The sequence below is a fragment of the Pan troglodytes genome, chromosome 21, assembly GCF_028858775.2.
Source record: "Pan troglodytes isolate AG18354 chromosome 21, NHGRI_mPanTro3-v2.0_pri, whole genome shotgun sequence".
Lineage (NCBI taxonomy): Eukaryota > Metazoa > Chordata > Mammalia > Primates > Hominidae > Pan > Pan troglodytes.
The window spans coordinates 70233916-70257895 of NC_072419.2; the positions used below are offsets into that span (position 1 = coordinate 70233916).

The window sequence follows — 23980 nt, forward strand, 5'->3', positions numbered from 1 at the left end:
CAGGAGAATTGCTTGAACCCGAGAGGTGGAGGTTGCGGTGAGCCGAGATCGCACCAGTGCACTCAGCCTGGGTGACCAGAGCGAGACTCTGTCTCAAAAAAAAAAAAAAAGTTGTAGTATAGAGTGCTGTGCATTGGTAAAGCTGCGTGCTGGCCCTCTTGCCTCAGGTGAAGAGCTAGGCTGCATCAGACACAAGTGCGGGGAGCCTGCCGGGCAGAAGTGGGTGGAAGTGGGCGAGGTCCCACTACCTGGGCTGGCACGTGATGGCTGTCAGGGGGTCGTGTTACTCCAGGCTCAACGGCCTTCAAAGGCTTGACCTCGTTCTAGGGATGAGGGGACCATTTGGAATAACAGTGGGTACCTGAAGCCCCTCAAGTGCTGAATTAACAGGGCAAGTTTGGACTATTTGGCTCAGGTCAGAAGAGCAGCCAAGATGGCACAGGTGAAATGAAGCAGGGCCCTCCCTCAGGCCGGGCTCTGACAGCAGCTGCCACAGGAAGGATCCACCTGCCGCTGTGCAGGACGTTTGCTTCTGCGGGTTAGACAAGTGCACGTGTGACTCCAGGACGTCCCACGGTGGTGCAAGGGCTGCTTTGTTGTTAGGTGTTTTAAGGTAATTTACAGGATTCTAAAGTCAAAACTGGATGCAAAGCCATGCTCAGAAACAGGCTCTGCTCCCCACCCACCCTCTGCCATGACTTACTGCTCATCCTCCCAGTGTGTTTCACGCAAAAGCAAGCACATATGAAGGTGTGTTCTCATTCCCTTCCCTTCCTCGGTCAAACAAAGGCATACAGTGTTCTGCACTTTGCTCCTCCTTCCCAGCAACACGCTCCAGAGTGCTCACTGCGTCATCTGCACAGACTCTTAAGGGGCGGCTGGGCGCGGTGGCTCACGCCTGTAATCCCAGCACTTTGGGAGGCCGAGGCAGGCAGATTACCTGAGGTCATGAGTTTGAGACCAGCCTGGCCAACATGGTGAAACCCTGTTTCTACTAAAAATACAAAAATTAGCCAGGTGTGGTGGCGGTGCCTGTAATCCCAGCTGCTCAGGAGGCTGAGGTAGGAGAATCATTTGAACCCGGGAGGTGGAGGTTGCAGTTAGCCGAGATCACGCCATTGCACTCCGGCCTGGGCGATAAAGCGAGACTCTGTCTCAAAAAAAAAAGAAAAAGAAAAAGACCCTTGAGGGGGAACCTCCACTCTGCCCCTGGTCTGGCGCTTTGCATGTATCCATTCCTAGTCTTTGGAGTTCCCATTGGAAAACTACTTTAGTGGGAGCACCAGTCTTCCTTTGGAGGTCAGAGGTAGCTGGGCTCACCCCAGATGTAAGAGCAGGGAAAGTTAGGTGACCTCGAATTGTATGGTACATAAGCCCCAATACAGCAGGGAGCTGGTACCAATAAAGGGTGAAATGCACTATTGCCGCCTGCAGTCAAGATTTACACTAATTTATTTTGGAATGAGTTCATGTGTTCTTCATTTATTGAACAGATACTGTAACTGCCCTGCGGGTAAGAGTCTGCTAGGTTTTGTGGGGTACAAGGGTGAATCTGATGTGGACCCAGTGCTCAAGGACTTTGCAACTCGTTTGTTGGGGAAGACAGATTCCCCTAAGTCACTGGCTCGTGTTTGACGAGGTGAAGCGCTTGGAGAGCTTCGAGGATGGAGCAAGTGGAGTAAGTGGACCTGAGGAGCGGGCAGCAATGCCTGAAGGCTCAGTCCCCTCTTCTCAGAGTGAGGGTAATGGTATCTGCCTCATCATATTGAAGGGCTTAACCTTATAAAGCACTTAGCACAGGGCCTGATGTATCAGAGGTAAACATCAGACTCTTCCCAACTGTAGCCACTGTCAACTTTCCTGTCTTCTTTTTTTTTTTTTTTTTTTTTTTGAGACAGGGTCTCACTCTGTCGCTCAGGCTGGAGTGCAGTGGTGCAATCTCAGCTCACTGCAACCTCCACCTCCTGGGCTCAAGCGATGCTCCTGCCTCAGCCTCCCGAGCAGATGGGATTTACAGGGGCATGCCACCACGCCCAGCTAATTTTTGTATTTTTAGTAGAGACAGGGTTTTGCCATGTTGGCCAGGCTGGTCTTGAACGCCTGACCTCAGGTGATCCGCCCACCCCGGCCTCCCAAAGTGCTGGGATTACAGGTGTGAGCCACTGTGCCCGGGCGTACCTTCCTGTCTTATTTTCTCCCAGCAGGCTGGAGTGTTCATGGATAGATATATGTGTGATAATATACTTTTTACATATCATGCATCGTGCTCATTTTAGTTTCAGGAGTTCTTTGCTCCTGTGTAGCCTTTCTACACATTATCTTTCTTTTTTTCTTCTTTTTAAATAAGAGATGGGGTCTTGCTCTGTCACCCAGGCAGGAATGCAGTGGCACAATCATGGCTTACTACAGCCTTGACTTCCCACCCGATCCAGCCTCCTGAGTAGCTGGGACTACAGGGGCATGCATGCCACTGTGGCCGGGCCAATTAAAAAAAAATTTTTTTGTAGAGATGGGGGTCTCACTATGTTGTCCAGGCAGGTCTCAAACTCCTGGGCTCCAGTGATCTTCCTGCCTTGGTCTACCAAAGTGCTGAGATTCCAGGCGTGAGCCATGGGTCCCGTTGTATACATTTCAGTAACTATATTATTCCATTTGAGTGCTCACTTGTACAGTTGGGCAGGTTTCCATTCTCGCTATTAAAAATAGTGCCTTCATGAATATTTCAGTGCATATACCTTTTTCTGTATTTAGGAATATTTTCTTTGGAAGAATGTCCCTAAAGTGGAACTGCTAGGTCTCAGAGGGACTCATTTAAGGCTGGTTCATTCATTCTTGCAGCTCCCAGCACAAGTGGAATATAGCTTCAATCTGAGATCGGTACCAGGCCCATTTCATTCTCTCATCCCTCCAATTCTGGCCTGAAATATTTCATTCTCTTGGAATCTATAGTTGTAGATATGAACCTGGCCTTTCTGCTTCTTGGGTTCCATAGGCCTTTTCTTGCTGCCTGCTTGATGTTGCGCAGCTTAATGACTGCTAGGAGGCTTCCCAAGCTCTGACACTTCCAGGCTGTGAGACTGGAACAAGCTTGGCAATTCAAGACCGGCATTATGGCAGTGAGTTATGAGGGCAGAGGAAGGAGGCCAGAGCGTGTTGAGAGAGAATTTGGGTTTCACGCAGTGTGTCACGGGAAGCCTTGGATGCCACTGGGTTTGTTTTAAAAAGATGACCGCACTGAACTCAGGTAAACGGGCAAGGGTGGAAGCGAGGAGGCAGGAGCACCGGCCGCAGAGGTCTGGGAGCTTCTAGGATGGGAAGTGGCCCAGGCAGCCCACGCGGGGCAGGCCGTCAGTGAGTGGCGGAGCGCCTGCAGTTACAGGGACAGGGAAGGGTGGCCGACGGGATGGGCAAGGGCAGAGGGAGGTGGAGTGGACGTTCGTCGTCCTGCCTCTCCACGCTGCTGTTTGGAGATGATTCCGGGAGGGTGGGAGGGCGCTGGCGACGGCATTTCAGTGGTTGGACAGGAAGGAAGGAAGGACGTCCCATCTCGGCGCTCCAGGGGTGAGCAAATGTCAGTCCCAGAACGGTGGCTCCGGGTGGGGGCGGGGGCGACGGTCCGCAGCCGTCTCCCACCAGCTCCCTGTTGAGTTCTTTGATGAGAACGATTACGTTTTCTCAGTCTTACTTAAAGCGCTGAGTAAACTCACCTGCAAGACCAGCAAGCCCTGCGCTTCTCTTTCTGCGCGGTTCCCCGCAGCACATGGCGTGTCCACCCGGGACCCACCTGCGGCCACCTGAAGACTGGGAGGACTGGCTCCGCCCCCGCGCTTCGTCCCCGCCCACTCATGGGCGGAGCCTCCACAGGGCGCCTCGGCCCCGGGCTGTCACTCGGGACTCCGCCCCTTCATGGACGGAGCCTCCGCTCGGCTCTCTGAGCGCATGCGCAGCCGGTCCCACCCGCGGCTCCGACACGCCGGAGCCCACGTCCTTCCGGGAGCGCGCGCGCCGGTGCGGGTGCGTGCGTGAGCGTGCTCGTCTCCGCTGCCGCTGCCGCTGCCGCTGCCGCTGCCGGTGCTGCACCCGCGCCCTCTGCCGCCGCCGCCGCCGCCCGGGGTCTCCAGGCTGAGGAGTGCGTCGGCCGCTGCCCAGCAGCGCCGCGAATCGGGGAGCGGAGCCGCGGAGCCGGCGGGAGGGCGGGCGGGCGGGCGGACGGGCAGGTGAGCTCGCTGCGGGTCGGGCGGGCGGGTCGGCCCACGTCAGGCCCGGGCAGGCGGGCGGGCGGGCGCGGGTGGGGGCGGGGGCGGCACTCCAGAGCCGGAAATGGCGGCGACCCCCGGGCCGGGGCTGCGCGGGCGCTCGGGGCCGGAGCTGTTGCGACGCCGCGGCCTGGGCCGGGGCGGGGGCGCGGGAAGGTCGGCGCCGGGGCCTGCGGGAGCCGGGCCGGGCCGGGCCGGGGGTCTGGGCACCGTGGTGGGGGCTGGGGCGGCGCTCTCCGCGGGTCTCTCCGGGCCCGGACGCCCCCTCCGCTCCCCCAGGTCCCCGCGACCGCCCCCAACCCCCCGGGGTCTCCTCTCCTGCGGGAGGACTGGAGAAGCTGGGCCATCGCTGGTCTTAGGGAGGCAGATAATTTAGTCCCTGGGTCGTTGTGTTTATAGCTCGGGGAATTGAAAATTGTTCTGTAACGCATCGTAAATTAATCTTTCCGACGTTGTAAATTCCAAAAAGCATTTGGTTTGTTAGAAAAAACCTGTTTTATCCGCTTTATAAAAACATTTGAAGCCATGCTTTATATTGAACTCTTAAGGAGAGTATTAGGAACTCATCCGTTCAGGTTCTAACTTGTTGGTGTTAAGTGTCTGGATTAAAGACTCTCTTTTTCGTGTGCCGAAGCCATGATTTCTCAAATTCATTCAGTTGTGTCATACAGGAAAAGGAAGCAAAAATTTCAGCTTTATTTTTGTTTTCCGGCTTAGGCTTGGTTGGGAAGATTTGATGGTGGTTAGACACGTCTGCCCTTATTTGCCTGTTTAGAAAAACCTATTCTAATGACAAAAACAGTTATATTGCTCCAACTATTGTCATGGTTACCTGAAGGCAAAAGTTTACTCAAAGCTTCTGAGATTTTATGTTCGTTTATTTGCTTCTCTTTTTAAAAAATGTCAGCTGAGTTTCAGGAATGAGTAGTCTGTCAAACAAGAGATGAAATTAGAAGCCTGGATCTAAGGGCTCTGGGGAAGTTTCGGTCGAGTTCCCCTTTCACTTGTGTCGGTGCTGTAGGACTCGGGGTGGCTCCAGCTGGCGTCTGGCCCAGCAGAGAGCTGTAGGGGCCCGCTCTGGTTGCTGGCTGTGTGGACTCTGAGGGACACCCCTGGCGAGGGTGTTAATGAGCCTGCAGCGTCTGAGTCCACCCACCCTCAGACTGGCCCCTGACTCACTCTGCACCTGCCATATCAGCCTCCTTGCTAGTTCTGAACAGAGCCACATGCTCTGTCCTTGGATCTTCCTGGAATGCCTGATTCCTTAACCCCCTAGCCTGGCGACTGCCTGCCTGCCTTGCCACCCAGTTCCCTTCCTCGCTTAATTTTCCCACAGCGCTGAATCCTCCTAGTGTCCTGCTTAATGCATTTATCATACTTAATATTTTACTGTGAGTTAGTAAGGTCCGTGGAGAGAATGTTTTGTGAAAAAAACAGTTGCTGGCACATGATCTGGGCCCAGTAAATATTTGTTCAGTGAATGAACGTGAGGAGCTTAGCAGCAGCTGTGCGTGGTGCTGGCCTTGTCACCCGGAAGTCCTTGTCGGTGAGGACTGAGCATGTAGAGGTGAGGGTTCCTGGAGTGGTGGCCGTCAGGACAGAGAGCCACCAGCTCTCACCTGCCCAATGAGGAAAGACAGCCAGGTAAGGGGTGGCTTGGAAGGGTGCATGGGACGCTTGTAAATCTTTTCGCAACTTTGAATCTATAATTATTTTGAAGTTAAAACGTTTCTAAAAAGTCAGGTCTGTTGGGGGCACAGTGGCTCACGCCTGTAATCTCAGCACTTTAGGAGGCTGAGGCGGACAGATCACTTGGAGTCAGGAGTTCGAGACTAGCCTGGCCAACATGGTGAAACCCCATCTCTACTAAAAATACAAAATTAGCTGGGTGTGGTGGCGTGTGCCTGTAATCCCAGCTACTAGGGAGGCTGAGGCAGGAGAATCACTTGAACCCAGGAGGCGGAGGTTGCAGTGAGCCGAGATCGCGCCACTGCACTCCAGCCTGGGCAAAAAGAGCAAAACTCCATCTTATAAAAAAAATAAAAATAAAAATTAGCTGGTTGTGGTGGTGGGCGTCCGTAATCCCAGCTACTCAGGAGGCTGAGGCAGGAGAATCCCTTGAACCTGGGAGGTGGAGGTTGCAGTGAGCAAAGGTCACGCCACACTGCACTCCAGCCTGGGTGGTAGAGCAAGACTCAGTCTCAAATAAATAAAAATAAATAAAAAGTCAGATCTGCCACTGGTAATAATGCTTTTAGAAATTTTGTCTTTGATGACCAGGAAAAACCCTACATGCTAGTCCTTATACTCCGTCGTGACATTTGGTAATTAAGTAGAGTGAGGTGGAATAATCTCCCTGGCTCTTAATTCAGGAGGACTGCCTGAGAGTGACTGTGGCTGATCCCCTTAGCATGAGGCCCTTCAGCTGTGGTGCTGTGACAGAGCCACAGAGGCTGCTTGGTGACTTGCAGACTCTGGAGTCCTTTCCACAGCCTCCACCTCATGCCCACATTAACTCAGAGTGAGTGGGCTTCAGGGCTTTCCTGCATCCCTGAAGATGGTTGTATTAACGTGGTTCAGAGATTGAACAGACGCTGCACGTTTCTCAGGCATTTTTCCTCAGTTCCCCTTGCTTGGAGGGTGGATACCACTGAGCCTGGTTGTGCAGCTGCCTCCGTGACCAGCACCTTTGCCCAAGGTCTCCCTGTTAATAATCGTCAGAGCTGGAACTTGAACTCAAGTCTTCTCTAGACCAGGTTTCTTCTAAGTATTTGGCATCACCAGGAAGAGCCCTGTACAAGGTGCTGGTGGTTTTATCCTTAGAGCCCAGATGTGAGGTGCTCACGTGTGTGCCTGGGGTTAGCAGTTCGGTAGGTGTTTGTTGAATGAATGACTAAAATGCAGTGGGGCGGGGAGTCATGATAAGGTAGAATTTTATCTGAGGTGGAGTTTGCTTCTGAAATCAGGCAGTAAGGTGAATGTGATACCCAGTTAGGAGTATGTAATGCTGCAGGTAAACTATATCAGCAAATGAAAGCAGTTTTTCTCCAGTAAGGAAACAGACCCCTGGGTCCTCGGGCTGGGTCAGAAAAAGCCATTTGTAGAGAAATGGAACATGATGACTAGTCCTGCACAAGATGTAGGGAAGAGACCCTTAACACTCCAATTATCTCCAAGTGGGCAGTTAGAATGAGTGCTTCTAGGCCGGGCGCGGTGGCTCACACCAGTAATCCCAGCACTTTGGGAGGCCGAGGCGGGCAGATCTTGAGATCAAGAGATCGAGACCATCCTAGCCAACATGGTGAAACCCTGTCTCTACTAAAAATACAAAAATAGCTGGGTGTGGTGGCGGGCACCTGTAATTCCAGCTACTAGGGAGGCTGAGGCAGGAGAATTGCTTGAACCCGGGAGGCAGAGGTTGCAGTGAGCTGAGATAGCACCACTGCACTCCAGCCTGGGCGACAGAGCGAGACTCCCTCTCACAACAAACAAACGAACAAACTGCAGTGCTTCTAAGGTGAGACTCATCGTGATGTTCTGATTAGAACGTTCTCGTGCCACAAAGTCCTGAGATGTGTCCAAGAAGCACCGTCTTCTGTCAGACACACCTCCTGCCCCGCCATAGGCCTTCCCACTGTGGCAGCAGAATCTGTGCTAGGCCTTCCTTCGTGAAAGAGGACAAGATCAGGGCTCACGTAACTGGGGCCGCTGTGACTCTGAGCCTCTGCGTTCTGTCAGATGAGGGTAGTGGTGCTTCCCCTGCGTCCTGCTGGGAAAAAAAAGGAGGCAGTAAATGAAAGGTGTCTCATCACCTGCTTCCTAAATAGAAGTGACAAAGAGGCTGAAAAACAGTAATAGTCTTGTTTTATGAAAATGCTACCCCTAATCTAGGAGCTGGGACTGCCATGCCAGGACCCCTCAGATAATGACATCCCTGAAGAGGATTAGCAGCTAGTCTGTTATCAGTCACAGGCAGTTCAACCCAGAAGATTTAAGGATTAGATTACCCAACAACCTTGAGTGTAGATTTTGTCTCTCATCACCCTTTGCATTAACTTTGGGTGCATGTGTGTTAATGAGGAAGTGTGTTCTGCTTTATTCTTGATACATCACAGACATTTAATAGATACAGGTCATTAGAAATAAAAATTGTTTTAACTTGTATGAGTTTTGCAAGCATTGATATTTCAAATTGAAATTGTAGAAATTAGGACAGCATTTCATTTTCTTTTGTCTTTTTGAGACGGAGTCTCATTCTGTCACCCAGGCTGGAGTGCGGTGGCGTGACCTTGGCTCACTGCAACCTCTGCCTCCTGGGTTCAAGTGATTCTTCTGCCTCAGCCTCCCGAGTAGCTGGGACTACAGGCGCTCGCCACCACGCCAGGCTAATTTTTTGTATTTTTAGTAGAGACAGGGTTTCACGGTGTTAGCCAGGATGGTCTCGATCTCCTGACCTTGTGATCCACCCACCTTGGCCTCCCAAAGTGTTGGGATTGCAGGTGTGAGCCACTGCGCCCGGCCTTTTTTTTTTTTTTTTTGGTTGGGGGACGGAGTCTCACTCTGTCGCCCAGGCTTGAGTACAACGGTACGGTTTCCGCTCATGGCAACCTCTGCCTCCTAGGTTCAAGTGATTCTCCTGCCTCAGCCTCCTGGGTTGCTGGGATTACAGGCGCCTGCCATGACGCCCGGCTAATTTTTGTATTTTTAGTAGAGATGGGGTTTTGCCATGTTGGCCAGGCTGGTCTTGAACTCCTGACCTCAGGTGATCCACCCACTTTGGCCTCCCAAAGTGCTGGGATTATAGGCGTGAGCCACTGAGCCCGGCCCCAAGTTGGTCTTGAGCTCCTGGACTCAAGTGATCGTCCAACCAGCATCTCATTTTCTAAAGAAAGAAGTACTTAGACCAGGTTTGGGACATGTCTCTGAAAATTCTGGGCTGGTGCAGTGGCTCATGCCTGTAATCCCAGCACTTTGAGAGGCCGAGGCAGGCGGATTGCTAGAGTCCAAAAGTGAAGACCAGCCTGGGCAACATGGCAAAACCCCATCTGTACTAAAACTAGAAACAATTAGCTGGGCATGGTGACATGCAGCTGTAGTCCCAGCTACTCGGAGGCTGAGGTGGTAGGATCACCTGAGCCTGGGAGGCTGAGGCTGCAGCAAGCCATGATTGCGCCACTGCACTCCAGCCTGGGCGACAGAGCAAGACACTGTCTCAAAAAAAAAAAAAAAAAAAAAAAGGAAGTTCTGTATTGATCAATAATTTCCTCCTCAGGACAGACCTGCATATGCCACAATTTAACTTTGTTGCAACATCATTCTACATTTTGCATGAATGGTTTCAAAAAACTTATTTCTATGGCAGAGAACTTTGTCATTTATTCTTGACATATTAAACCTGAGTGACATTTTTAAATTTTTGTGTTGTGTTGTGAGTGCTTAGTGAAGATTCCTTGAATATGGATGTGAATGAATCTTATTTTTCATGGGTTTATAATTGTATTGTCCCTTTAAATATTCTACATTGAACATGTATCACCAGCAGAAATAATCATTTACGAGGTGAAGTGTCCAGAGCCATGTAGTGTCTGCATTGCTGTGTCCAGGGATTCTTTGTTTGTTTGAGACGGAGTCTCGCTCTGTCATCCAGGCTGGAGTGCAGTGGCACGATCGTGTCTCACTGCCGCTTCCACCTCCCGGGTTCAAGTGATTCTTCTGCCTCAGCCTCTTGAGTAACTGGAATTACAGGCGTGTGCCACCACGCCCAGCTAAATTTTGTATTTTTAGTAGAGATGGGGTTTCACCATGTTGTCCAGGCTGGTCTCAAACTCCTGAACTCAAGTAATCAACCCACCTTGGCCTCCCAAGGTGCTGGGTTTACAGGCATGAGCCACTGTGCTCAGTCTGCGTTCTGAGGCATTCTGTGCCTGTTATGAAATCATGATGCTGGCAGGTCGGAAGATGGAATCGACTTCCCAGCCCCATCGCCTGTGCCCTGCCCTCCTTGCTGTCTCTAGAGCGCGGCTGACTTCGGGGAGAGCTCTCCCTGCCCTGTGCCTCTATTTTTTCACCAGGTAGAGTGGAAATGTGTTCTAGTGAAACTGCAGAACGAAAATATCCCGTCTTACTCTTGACCCTTGAAGAAGCAGGACCTGAATTCAGGTGCCAGAGGCCGCGTCTGCGCGCTCCACATCAGTCTCAGAGTGGAGGCGAGCCCAGGCCAGAGGCCTCTACCTCGGACGAGGCTGCAGGTGCCTGACGGGAGGAGTGACTGCAGCTCAGCAGAGGGAGTGTGTGGAGTGTGCGGCCCTGCCTGGCTTTTATTTTGCTCCTCCTGTTATTGGGAGGGATTAGCAGCAGAGCGAATGTTTGGATTTTTGCTGAGCAGTCCCATCGGATTTTTCTTTATTAAATAGGATTGTGTTTTATTGCAAGAAGGTTTCCCTAAGACAAATAACGCAGGAAATTCTGGGTCCAAGAGTACAGACTGTAGCTTCTGTCATCTCTTGCCAAGTTCGTAGCCCTCAGGTGGTGTCTGTGTGTCTCTCCCCTTTGCTCGCGGGGCATTTTACCACAGTACGTTGGTCGTTTAGCTGCTGCAATAGGGCTTGCTGATAAAATCTCAGATTTTACATTTTTGCCAGTTGCAATAAATTTTGTTAGTTCTTTCTTGATGTGTTCTTTAAAATAATAATTCTTTTTTTTTTTTGGGTGGGGGACAGAGTCTTGTGCTGTCGCCCAGGCTGGAGTGCAGTGATGCAATCTCGGCTCACTGCAACCTCCGCCTCCCGGGTTCACGCCATTCTCCTGCCTCAGCCTCCTGAGTAGCTGGGACTACAGGCGCCCGCCACCACGCCCAGCTAATTTTTTGTATTTTTAGTAGAGATGGGGTTTCACCGTGTTAGCCAAGATGGTCTCGATCTCCTGACCTTGTGATCCGCCCAGCTCGGCCTCCGAAAGTGCTGGGATTACAGGCGTGAGCCACTGCTCCTGGCCTCATCTTTTTTTTTTTTTTTTTTTTTTTTTTTTTTTTGAGACGGAGTTTCACTCTTGTTTCCCAGGCTGGTGGAGTGCAACGGTGTGATCTTGGCTCACCGAAACCTCTCCCTTCTGGGTTCAAGTGATTCTCCAGCCTCAGCCTCCTGAGTAGCTGGGATTTACAGGCGTGTGCTACCACACCCAGCTAATTTTGTATTTTTAGTAGAGATGGGGTTTCTCCATGTTGGTCAGGCTGGTCTCGACCTCCCAACCTCAGGTGATCCACTCACCTCGGCCTCCCAAAGTGCTGGGATTACAGGCGTGAGCCAACGCACCTGGCCTCATCTTGTTTTTTTTTTTTTTTTTTTTTTTTTTTTGAGACAGAGTCTTGATCTGTCGCCCAGGCTGGAGTGCAGTGACTCAGTCTCGGCTCACTGCAAGCTCTGCCACCTGGGTTCATGCCATTCTCCTGCCTCAGCCTCCCGAGTAGCTGGGACTACAGGCACCCGCCGCCACGCCCAGCTAATGTTTTTTGTATTTTTAGTAGAGACGGGATTTCATCGTGTTAGCCAGGATGGTCTCGATCTCCTGACCTCGTGATCTGCCTGCCTCGCCCTCCCAAAGTGCTGGGATTAGAGGCGTGAGCCACCGCGCCCGGCCACATCTTGTTTTTTTACAACAGGGTGTCACTCTGTCTCTCACCCAAGTTAGAGAGGAGTGACACAGTCTTAGCTCACTGCATTCTCCCAGGCCCAAGCAATCCTCCTATCTCAGCCTCCCAAGTAGCTGGGACTTTAGGTATGTGTCACCACAGTTGACTAATGTTTTAATTTTTGTAGAGATGGGGCCTCCACATGTTGCCCAGGTTGGCCTTCCTGGGCTCGATCCTCCTGCCTCAGCCTCCCAAGGTAGTGCATGCCTACAGTCTCAGTAGATTAGAATCACCCTAACCCTCAGTAACTGAGATTGTAGGCACGCACCACCTCACCGACTCACCTCAAACTCTCTTTTTTGAGATGGAGTCTCTGTCACCAGACTGGAGAGCAGTGGTGCGATCTTGGCACACTGCAACCTCCGCCTCCTGGGTTCAAGCGATTCTCCTGCCTCAGCCTCTGTAGCAGCTGGGACTACAGGCATGCGCCACTACGCCCGGCTGATTTTTGTGTTTTTTAGTAGAGACGGGGTTTCACCATGTTGGCCAGGATGATCTCGATCTCTTGACCTCATGGTCTGTGCACCTTGGCCTCCCAAAGTGCTGGGATTACAGGTGTGAGCCACTGCGCTCGGCCTATCTCAAACTTTTAATAAGGCTCTTCGTATAGAAATTTTTAAAAAATTAAAAACATTTTTGGCCAGGCTTAGTGGTTTAAGCCTGTAATCCCAGTGCTTTGGGAGGCCAAGGCAAGCAGATTACATGAGGCCAGGAGTTCGAGACTAGCCTGGCCAACATGGCGAAACCCCGTCTCTACTAAAAATACAAAAATTTGGGCAGGTACAGTGGCTGACACCTGTAATCCCAACACTTTGGGAGGCTGAGGTGGATAGATCTCTCGAGTTCAGGAATTTGAGACCAGCCTGGGTAACATGAGGAAACCCCATCTCTGCAGAAGATACAAAAGTTAGCTGGGCGTGGTGGTGCATGCCTGTGGTCCCAGCTACTCGAGAGGCTGAGGGGCTGAGGTGGGAGGATCCCTGGAGCCTGGGAAGTGGAGGTTGCAGTGGGGGATGAAAAAGAATACCCCATGTCCAAATAGCAAAACACTCTGAAATGAGGCAAACCGTGGTTTGTTGAACAGGTGTTCTGGGACAAGGTTGCCGAATATGCATTAGCCGTAATCCCCAGGACAGCCATGCAGGGTGGGTCTTAAACAGTTTTTTAGATTCTCGAGTATAAAGGTATAATATTGAAGAATAAGCACAAATAATGTCATCATACATGTTAAAGTGACGACACAGGATTTACAAAATTACCCTTTTTTCCCCAAAATTACCTCTTACGATGTGGTTTCTGTTGGTGCTGTTTTCTCTTGCATCATCCCGCCAGGTTGGGTAACCCTAACTGATTGTCACCAGCAGACCAACAGACAGACTCACAGCATCCTTCTCCCTGGTGTGAGCACTGCTTAATTCACATTTATGAAAATACTTTAAGACAAGGGCACTGTAACTCACATAGAATCTGAAGTGGCCTTGAACAGGGAGCTGGTCCAGCTGCCTCTTAGTGTGTCTGACCTCCAGGTGGGCGGACTGAGATGCGTGCAGGTGTTCATGGTATAGGCATCCTTGTAAACCTGCTCTGGTCAAGGATAAATAGGCAAAGTTGTGCTAATGCTGTTCCTACAGCAGCCTTTGCCCTGGACTGACTCCAGAACAGCTGGCTGACTGACAGCTGCCTCCCCGTAAAGCCTTAAACAGGCTTATCTTATATTTTTAAAAGGCAAAGGACAATAAGGCAGATTAATAAACTGTGGGGTTTTTTTGTTTGTTTTTGTTTTTCTTGAGACGAAGTCTCGCTGTTGTACCCCAGGCTGGAGTGCAACGGCGCGATCTCGGCTCACTGCAACCTCTGCCTCTCGGGTTCAAGCGATTCTCCTGCCTCAGCCTCCAGAGTAGCTGGGATTACAGGTGCCTGCCACCACGCCCGGCTAATTTTTGTATTTTTAGTCTAGACGGGGTTTCACCATGTTGGCCAGGCTGGTCTCGAACTCCGGACATCAGGTGATCCGCCTGCCTCGGCCTCCCAAAGTGTCAGGATTATAGGGTGAGCCACCGTGCCTGGCCTTCTTTTTTTTTTCCCTGTCTTTTGTGTATGTGATGGGGTCTCGCTCTTGTTGCCCAGGCTGGAGTGCCATGGCACAATCTCGGCTCACTGCAACCTCTGCTTCCTGGGTTCAAGTGACTCTCCTGCCTCAGCCTCCTGAGTAGCTGGAACTGCAGGTGTGCACCACCATGCCCGGCTAATTTTTGTATTTTTACTAGAGATGGGGTTTCACCATGTTGGCCAGGCCGATCTCAACCTCCTGACCTCAAGTGATTGACCCACCTCAGCCTTCCAAAGTACTGGGATTGCAGGTGTGAGCCACCACACCCGGGGCTGGATTTTTTTGTTTTAAGAGACAAGGTCTCACACTCTTGCCCAGGCTGGTTTACAGTGGTGCAGTCACTGCAGCCTTCACCTCTGGGCTCGAGCGATCCTCCCACCTCAGGTTACAGGTGTGAGCCACCACACATGACCGCACATGGCAGATTTTTTTTTTTTTTTTTTTCACGGAGTCTGGCTCTTGTTGCCCAGGCTGGAGTGCAATGACGTGATCTCAGCTGTCACTGCAACTTCCGCCTCCTGGGTTCAAGCAATTCTCCTGCCTCAGCCTCCCCAGTAGCTGGGATTATAGGGGCGTGCCACCGTGCCCAGCTAATTTTTTTTTTTTCTTGAGACAAAGTCTTGCTCTGTCACCCAGACTGGAGTGCAGTGGCGCGATCTTGGCTCACTGCAACCTCCGCCTCCTGGGTTCAAGCGATTCTCCTGCCTCAGCCTCCTGAGTAGCTGGGATTACAGGCACGTGCCACCTCACCTGGCTAATTTTTATATTTTTAGTAGAGACGGGGTTTCACCATGTTGGCCAGGCTGGTCTTGAACTCGCTGACCTCAGGTGATCCGCCTCAGCCTCCCAAAGTGCTGGGATTACAGGCGTGAGCCACTATGCCCGGCCCAGGATTTTTTTTTTAATTAAGGAAAATACTTTTTACATCTAAAATTCTACGCGACAATAATTAATGTGTCTTCAAGCTGAGAATTAATTAAAATATAGCCAACAAAACATGTATTAAGCTTTGTAAACTTTGTCTATATATGTACTTATTTTACTTTTATTTAAAAATATGGGGCCAGGCACGGTGGCTCACACCTGTAATCCCAGCACTTCGGGAGGCCAAGACGGGTGGATCACTTGGGGTCAGGAGTTTGAGACCAGCCTGGCCAACATGGCGAAACCCCATCCATCTCTACTAAAAATATGAAAATTAGCCAGGTGTGGTGCAGGCACCTGTAATTCCAGCTACTCAGGAGGCTGAGGCAGGACAATTGCTTGAACCCAGGAGGTGGAGGTTGCAGTGAGCCGAGATTGCTCCACTGCACTGCAGCCTGAGCAATAGAAAGACTCTGTCTTAATAAATAAATTAATAGCCGGGCACGCTGGCTCACGCCTGTAATCCCAGCATTTTGGGAGGCCGAGACGGGCAGATCATGAGGTCAGGAGATCGAGACCATCCTGGCTAACACGATGAAACCCCATCTCTACTAAAAATACAAAAAAAGCCGGGTGTGATGGTGGGCGCTTGTATGTAGTCCCAGCTACTCGGGAGGCTGAGGCAGGAGAATGGCGTGAACCTGGGAGGTGGAGCTTGCAGTGAGCCGAGATCGCACCACTGCACTCCAGCCTGGGTGAGTGATCGAGACTCCGTCTCAAAAAAAATTAATTAATTAATTAATAAAAATATGACAGTGGCCTGGGTGCCGTTGCTCACACCTGTAATCCCAGCACATTGGGAGTCTAAGGTGGGAGGCTCACTTGAGCTCAGGAGTTTGCCTAGCCTGGGCAACTTAGGGAGATCCTGCCTCTACAAAAAATAAAAAATTATCCAAGTGTGGTGGTTGCACACCTGTAGTCCCAACTACTTCGGAGGATTGCAGGAGTCCAGGAGGTCAAGGCTGCCGTGAGTTGTGATTGAGCCACTGCACTCCTACCTGGGTGATATAGTGAGACTCTGTCTCTAAAGTAAAATAAAATAAAATAAATGACAGTGGTCCATATAGTACCTTATTCAGAAAAGGCTTGATGTACAGGAAAATAAGTTATTTGTGATCAGGACAGAGAAGAATTACTGCCTTTTGTGAAATGGATGCTGAGAATCAGTCACGACGTACGGTGCTTGGGAGGCTGACTTTGATTTCAGTTACAGCCCTGCTGATTCTTAGCACGGTGACTGCAAATAGGTTACTCCACCTTCCTGAGTCTCAGTCTTCTTAGCCGAAAAGCACAGATCATCATCATAATAGCTAACATTAACTGTGTGCCTGGCATAGGGTCTGACCGCTTTATTCAAGCCAGCTCCCAGACATACCTTGCTGGACTGTTTAATGCCCATTCGATAAAGAGGAGATCGACATGGGGAGGTGTTGAGTAACTTGCCTGGCCACTGAGTCCCTGTCAATGGCAGCTCAGACAGGTGACCCCAGAGCTACCCTCCCACCCCCTGACCAGGCCCGTCTCACAGGCCTCTTAGGAAGGGCTCTGTTCAGTAGATGGCAGGCACGTGGTGAGTGTTTCCTAAGCTGCAGCTGCTGTGTAGATAAAACTCACAGCAGATATCACAAGTTTTGTCAGATCATACTGTCTCAATTTTGAGGTGCATGCATGTGTTTTACTACTTAACTACCTCTGAAATTTAGGGGTTTTTTTGTTTGTTTTGAGACGGAGTCTCGCTCTGTCGACAGGCTGGAGTGCAGTGGCGCAATCTCGGCTCATTGCATCCTCCGCCTCCCGGCTTCAAGTGATTCTCCTGTCTCAGCTTCCCCAGTAGCTGGGACTACAGGCATGTGCACCATCACGCCTGGCTAATTTTTGTATTTTTAGTAGAGTCGGGGTTTCACCAGGTTGGTGAGGCTAGTCTCGAACTCCTGAGCTCGTGATCCCCCCACCTTGGCCTCCCGAAGTGCTGGGATTACAGGCGTGAGCCACCGCGCCTGGCCCTGAAATTTCGCATGTTTTACGGTTGGCTTGTCAGGGTTAAATTGGTGCACCTTATACTTGGTTGCATACTAGACCCACTGGAATCATTTGACTTTCGTCATAGTTGCAGAGGCACTCTGAAACCCTATGTATGTGCTTCACCAGGGACAGCCCCACGCATGGGAGGTGGTGGCCAGCCATCACCCCAGGGTGGATTTCTCTAAGAGCAGCCCTAGGCCAGGGGGTGAGTGTGGGAAAGTCAGGGCCGTTTCCATCAGTTAACGTTTCAGAGCAGGTTCCCGCTGGAAGTGCTGGAAATACCCAGATGCCATCTGTAGCATTTTATGAACTGTGGCAGATCCACTGTGTCTTGAGCTTCTGCTCTGTGGTCTGCTCAGTGGAAGCATCCTGTCAGTCCACTGTACAGTGGGGTGGAGCCGCAGCCAGGGTGGGTGTGCCGTTTGATTGGTCACGGAATGAACAGGGCAAAGGTCACTAAGTAGATATGATACTGCAAGTAGGATTGTGGTCATAGGTATTTTTATGAATTTATGTGTTATGTGAAGTTGAGGATTTGAATGTTGTGATTATTATATCCAGATAAAGTTCTAGCCTGGCACAGTGCAGGCACATGCCTGTGGTCCCAGCTGCTTGAAGTGGGAGGAGAACTTGAGCTCAGGATTTCCAGGCTATAGGGAGCTGTGGTCCCACCATTGCACCCCAGCCTGGGTGACAGAGTGAGACCCCATCTCAAAAAGAAAGGAAAAGAGGCTGGGCGCAGTGGCTCAGGCCTGTAATTCAAGCACTTTGGGAGGCTGAGGCAGGCGGATCACTTGAAGTCTGGAGTTCGAGACCAGCCTGGCCAACATGGTGAAACCCCCCATCTGTATTAAAAATACAAAAATCATACTTACCTGGCAGGGGAGATACCATGATCGCGAAGGTGGTTTTCCCAGGGCAAGGCTTAGCCATTGCACTCCGGATGTGCTGAGCCCTGCGTTTTCCCCAAATGTGGGAAACTCGACTGCGTAATTTGTGGTAGTGGAGGGACTGTGTTCGCACTGTCCCCCCCCCCCGAAAAAATAAAAATACAAAAATCAGTCGGGCGTGGTGGCTCATGCCTGTCATCCCAGCATTTTGGGAAGCCGAGGTGGGTGGATCACCTGAGGTCACGAGTTTGAGACCAGCCTGGCCAACATGGTGAAGCCCCATCTTTACTAAAAATACAAAAATTGGAAGGCCGAGGCGGGCGGATCCCGAGGTCAGGAGATTGAGACATCCTGGCTAACACAGTGAAACCCCGTCTCTACTAAAAATACAAAAAAAAAAAAAAAAAAAATTAGCTGGGCGTGGTGGCGGGCGCCTGTAAGTCCCAGCTACTCGGGAGGCTGAGGCAGGAGAATGGCGTGAACCCGGGAGGCGGAGCTTGCAGTGAGCCGAGATGGCGCCACTGCACTGCAGCCTGGGCGACAGAGTGAGATTCCGTCTCAAAAACAACAACAACAACAACAACCACAAAAAATTAGCCGGGAGCAGTGATGCGTGCCGTAGTCCCAGCTACTCTGGAGGCTGAGGCAGGAGAATCACTGGAGCCTGGGAGGCAGAGGCTGCAGTGAGCCGAGATTGTGCCACTGCACTCCAGCCTGGGCGACAGAGCAAGACTCCGTCTCAAAGAAAGAAAGAAGAAAAAGAAAGAAAAAATTCTTCCCCATGAGAGTAGATTTCTACTGAATCGATTGCTGGTTTTATGCCTTTTCTTCCGTGATAGGAAGTATGTCCAGACTCATCTGGCTGGGGATCCTCAGGAGAGCCTGCGGGGGTCAGCAGAGGCCTGCCTGGGCCAGGGCGTGCACCGGACCAGAATCCTGCGGATTTAGTATTGTGAGGGTAGAAGACCAGCAAGCAGCATGCCCTCGTGGTTACTGATCTTATGAAGAACACTTGTCTTTCATATTTGGGACTGTGTTAAGGTTTTCTGGAATATTTTTGGTTGCAGTAACGATTCTGCTGTAGGAGCTTTCTCCTCTAGCGTTGCACAGACGTGAGTGATTTGACCAGCAGCGCTGCGGTAACGGAAGACCCCTCGTGTCTTCAGACTCGTTCTGTTCCTGGGGGTGCTTGCTTGTTCTAGGCCCCCTTTGTATGGAGAGGTTCAAACCTTGATTGAATAGTCGCTACCCAGGTGTCATAACCTGTGGCCTCATTGGTGTCACCTGGACTTTTTGTCTGCTGTTTGCACCATCGAAAGTGATGTGCGCTGGCCGGGCGCGGTGGCTCACGCCTGTGGTCCCAGCACTTTGGGAGGCAGGGGCGGGCGGATCACAAGGTCAGGAGATGGGAGACCATCCTGGCTAACATGGTGAAACCCCATCTCTACTAAAAATACAAAAATTAGCTGGGCATGGTTGCGAGTGCCTGTAGTCCCAGCTACTCGGGAGGCTGAGGCAGGAGAATGGCGTGAACCTGGGAGGCAGAGCTTGCAGTGAGTGGAGATCGCGCCACTGCACTCCAGCCTGGGCAACAGAGCGAGACTCCCTCTCGGAAAAAAAAAAAGTGATGTGCGCTTGGGACTGGGAGGGTGAGGCCCGAGGTACTTGGGTGCCCGATGCCCAGGAGGGCATGAGTGTCGTGTTGGATAACCTGCTCTCCAAGTAATAGGGTTTTGAGAATGTTTGATTTTTTTTTTTTTTTTAATTGAGACAGAGTCTGACTCTGTCGCCCAGGCTGGAGTGCAATGGTATGATCTCGGCTCAGTGCAACCTCTGCCTCCCAGGTTCAAGCGATTCTCCTGCCTCAGCCTCCCAAGTAGGTGGGACTACAGGTGCCCGCCACCACACCCGGCTAATTTTTGTATTTTTGGTAGAGACGGGGGTTCACCATGTTGGCCAGGCTGGTCTCGATCTCCTGACCTCATGATCCGCCTGCCTTGGCCTCCCAAAGTACTGGGATTACAGGCCTGAGCCACCATGCCTGGCCTGTTCAATTCTTTGTATTCAAATGTATATCTAGAGTTATTTTGTTCAACTTCTGATCTGCTTTTCTTTTTGAATTACTGTATTCTAAGCATCAGTTTATAAGAAAAAAAAATCTTTATTAGGTTTCCAGACCCAAGTCAATACCAATAAAATTAATGCAGCAAACATTCACTGAATGCTCTATTAGGACCTGGGGCAGTAGATGAGCCTGTGAATTAAAAGGGCTTCAGCATGTGGGGTTTGGTTTTGTTTCTCTGTAGCTAATCATACCTTTGGAATGGTTTTATAGTTTCAGGAAACCGTGGTTCTGGGCAGGGTGGCAGCTATGGGTTGAGGCAGTTGATCCTTCCTCAGGTGTGGCCGCTGGTCTTGTTGCTTCTTGACGTTAACTTTGTGACTCACGAGGGCAGGCGTTCGTTTTCTGTGGCACTCTGTGTGTGAGCGAGCATGGGGCTTGTTACTGTGTGAAAAGGGCCAGCTGCCCTGCCTGTCTGCTCCTCCCTGGCTCGGCCGGGCGCTGCCATGGCTCCAGCTCAGATTCACTTCCTCTCGTACTTGGATGCTTGGTGATGGTCGTGGAAGCAGTTTTATTTTCTCTTGCTGTTCTCGTGTTGCGTTAAGCTCAGCGTCACTGTTGCTTTTTATTCTTAGAATTAAGGAGGAAAGCTGAAATCTTTTGGGGATTTCTGTGTTTCCAGGGACTTTAGGAATTCTTTTTCTTTTTGAGACAGGGTCTTGCTCTGTCAATCAGGCTGGAGTGCGGTGGCGCGATCTCGGCTCCCTGCAGCCTTGACCTCCTGGGCTCGAGTGATCCTCCCATCCCAACCACCTGAGTAACTGGGACCACAGGTGTGCACCATCACGCCTGGCGAGGTTTTGTATTTTTTTTTTAATAGAGATGGGGTTTCACCATGTTGCCCAGAATGATCAAACTTCTAGGCTCAAGCAGTCTCCCCACCTCAGCCTTCCAAAGTGTTGGGATTACAGGCATGAACTGCCATGGCTGGCTGGAAAGTCTTTACATTTGAAATTCATTTTAAGTTAGGAGGAAAGGCCTAGCACACTGGCTCATATCTGTAATCCCATCACTTTGAGAGGCTGAGGTGGGCGGATCACTTGAGGCCGGGAGTTTGAGTCCAACCTGGCCAATATAGCAAAACCTCATCTCTGCTAACAATACAAAAATTATCTGGGCATGGCGGCAGATGCCTGTGATCCCAGCTACTCGGGAAGCTGAGGCAGGAGAATCGCTTGAACCCGGGAGGCGGAGGTTGCAGTGAGCTGAAAGTGCACTACTGCACTCCAGCCTGGGCGACAGAGTGAGAATTGGTCTCCAAAAAAAAAAAAAAAAGAGTAAAGGTGAGGGACACCTGTGATGTGGCACACAGCGTCTTTTCTCTAGCTTGCTTTGTTGACTCTTGTTTATAATTTCTTCAAATGTATTTACAGAGTTAATTGGTTTTTTTTTGGAATAGATAATATCTATTCCAAATAAAAATCCAGAAATACACATTCAAACTGTGGGGCTTTTACCCTTTTAACTGTGTTCCAAGTCCCTGTCCCTAGCATGCTCTGATTGTCAGTCCTTCCCTTGCCTGACCTACCTGTCTGAGTATCCTTTGGCAGTCAGGTTTTTGTTTGTTTGTTTGTTTTTGAGATGGAGTCTTGCTCTGTCGCCCAGGCTGCAGGCTGGAGTGCAGTGGCGCGATCTCAGCTCACTGCAACCTCCACCTCCCGGGTTCAAGCGATTCTTGTGCCTCAGCCTCACGAGTAGCTGGGACTATAGGCACCTGCCACCACGTCCAGCTAATTTTTGTATTTTTTAGTTGAGACAGGGTTTCACCATGTTGGCCAGGATGGTTTTGATCTCCTGACCTCGTGATCCGGCCACCTTGGCCTCCCAAAGTGCTGGGATGACAGGTTTGGCCACCATGCCCAGCCAGGAGTCAGTTTTTACATGGTTCATCACAGATTTTAAATTAAGATTCCCCAGCAGGATAAAAGAAATGCCAGTTGTATTTTATTTTTCGTATTTGTATTTTTAGCATTTTTTTTTTTTTGTATAGAATGAGCCAAGGGCATCTAGAGCAAAGAGGTAGTTCCCTGCCCCGTCTCCATCTCCCTGTCTGCACTGCCTCTCCTGCTCCATCTCCCCGTCCGCACCGTCTCTCCCTGCCCGGTCTCCATCTCCCCGTCTGCACCGTCTCTCCCTGCCCGGTCTCCATCTCCCGGTCTGCACCGTCTCTCCCTGCCCGGTCTCCATCTCCCTGTCTCCACTGTCTCTCCCAGAGGTGTTTGCTGGTGCCTTCTTTGCAGTTCCCTGTGCTGTGTCATGCCTGTTTGCTGACCCAGCCCCTGCTGTGTCTTCCCCATCCCAGTGTGACTGTCGCTCTTGGTAGTTCCTCCGTGTTTCCTTTGTATCCTTAGGTGACTTGTCTTTGCCCCACTCCCCAGCAGTCCGCAGCACCTGTTGTCTCCTTCCCTCTCCTCCCCCTTCTCCTCAGACGTCATCTGTTCTTTCTAGAGTTGTTCCCCTTGCCCCAGGGTCCAGGGTTCCTAACAGCCTTCTTTTTTTCTTTCTTTTTTTTTTTTAGTGAGACAGAGTCTCGCTCTGTTGCCCAGGCTGGAGTGCAGTGGTGCGGTCTCAGCTCACTGCAGCCTCTGCCTCCTGGGTTCAAGTGATTCTCCTGCCTCAGTCTTCTGAGTAGCTGGGACTATAGGCGTGCACTACCATACCTGGCTGATTTTTGTATTTTTATTTTTTATTTATTGTTGAGACAGGGTCTCTTTGTTGCCCAAGCTGGAGTGCAGTGGTGCCATCTTGGCTCACTGCAACCTCCACCTCCTGGGTTCAAGTGATTCTCCTGCCTCAGCCTCCCAAGTAGCTTACAGTAGGGATTGCGGGCACCTACCACCACACCCGGCTAATTTTGTATTTTTAGTACAGATAGGGTTTCACCATGTTGACCACCTGGTCTCAAACTCCTGACCTCAGGGGATCCGCCCACCTTGGCCTCCCAAAGTGCTGGGATTGCAGGCGTGAGCCACCGCGCCAGGCCCTAACAGCCACCTTCTTAGCATCTGTATATTCAGACCGTCCATTGCAGGATGTGTGATCTTTGTGGCCTGGAATGTCTCTCTCTGAGCACTCCATCCTCCCACCCCTCAGGCAGTGTCTCTTGAGGCCACCTGCCCAGCCACCGTCTTGAGGGGACCACAGGAGGCTGGGGAGAGAGCGAGGCAGTAGTGAGAAGCCGGGACGCTCACCGTTGGCCGAGTACCTTAGAGCAGCCCTGACGCCTGCTTCTGTCTCTTGGTGAAAGCGGCGCCCAGACTTCAGTCCTTACAGCCCAGAACTCAGAACCGTGGAGGTGCTGTGACCCACAGGGTTTACCTTGCAATTGCTGTTAAAACCCTTCTGGGCTTCATAATGGAATGCTTATGTTGAAATATTATTTTAAGTACTATTATCTATGATGTGGTTAGAAATGCCAAAGAATTTTTAGCATTTTTGAGACGGAGTCTTGCTCTGTTGCCCAGGCTGGAGTGTAGTGGCGCGATCTCTGCTCACTGCAAGCTCCCCCTCCTGGGTTCACGCGATTCTCCCGCCTCAGTCTTCCGAGTAGCTGGGACTACAGGCGCCTACCACCATACCTGGCTAATTTTTTTTGGTATTTTTTGTAGAGACGGGGTTTCACGATGTTACCCAGGATGGTCTCGATCTCCTGACCTCGTGATCCACCCACCTCGGCCTCCCAAAGTGCTGGGATTACAGGCGTGAACCACCGTGCCCAGCCTTTTTTTTTTTTTTTTGTAGATGGAGTCTCGCTCTGTCACCCAGGCTGGAGTGTGGTGGCGTGATCTTGGCTCACTGCAGCCTCCACCTCCCGAGTTCAAACGATTCTTCTGCTTCAGCCTGCTGAGTAGCTGGGATTACAGGCACCTGCCACCACGCCCTGCTAATTTCTGTATTTTTAGCAGAGATGGGGTTTCACTGTGTTGCCCAGGCTGGTCTCAAACTCCTGACCTCAGGTGATCTGCCCTC

The 23980-nt window shown here is 51.0% G+C and overlaps 1 protein-coding gene and 1 non-coding gene across 4 annotated transcripts in view; both read left to right on the plus strand.

The window, feature by feature from the left end:
* Positions 1-3956: 3956 nt before the first annotated feature.
* DNAJC5 (DnaJ heat shock protein family (Hsp40) member C5) overlaps positions 3957-23980 on the plus strand; it is a 41425-nt gene continuing 21401 nt past the window's right edge. The window contains exon 1 of one of the 3 annotated variants that reach the window (XR_010154174.1): positions 3957-4217. The gene's annotated coding sequence lies outside the window, so the exon portion shown is untranslated. The remainder of the gene's footprint in view (positions 4218-23980) is intronic. The other 2 variants (XM_054674564.2, XM_063802766.1) reach the window with 2 other exon arrangements.
* On the plus strand, positions 17867-18031 carry LOC112206602 (U1 spliceosomal RNA). Its single transcript, XR_002941015.1, has one exon. It is a non-coding gene; the product is annotated as a U1 spliceosomal RNA (small nuclear RNA).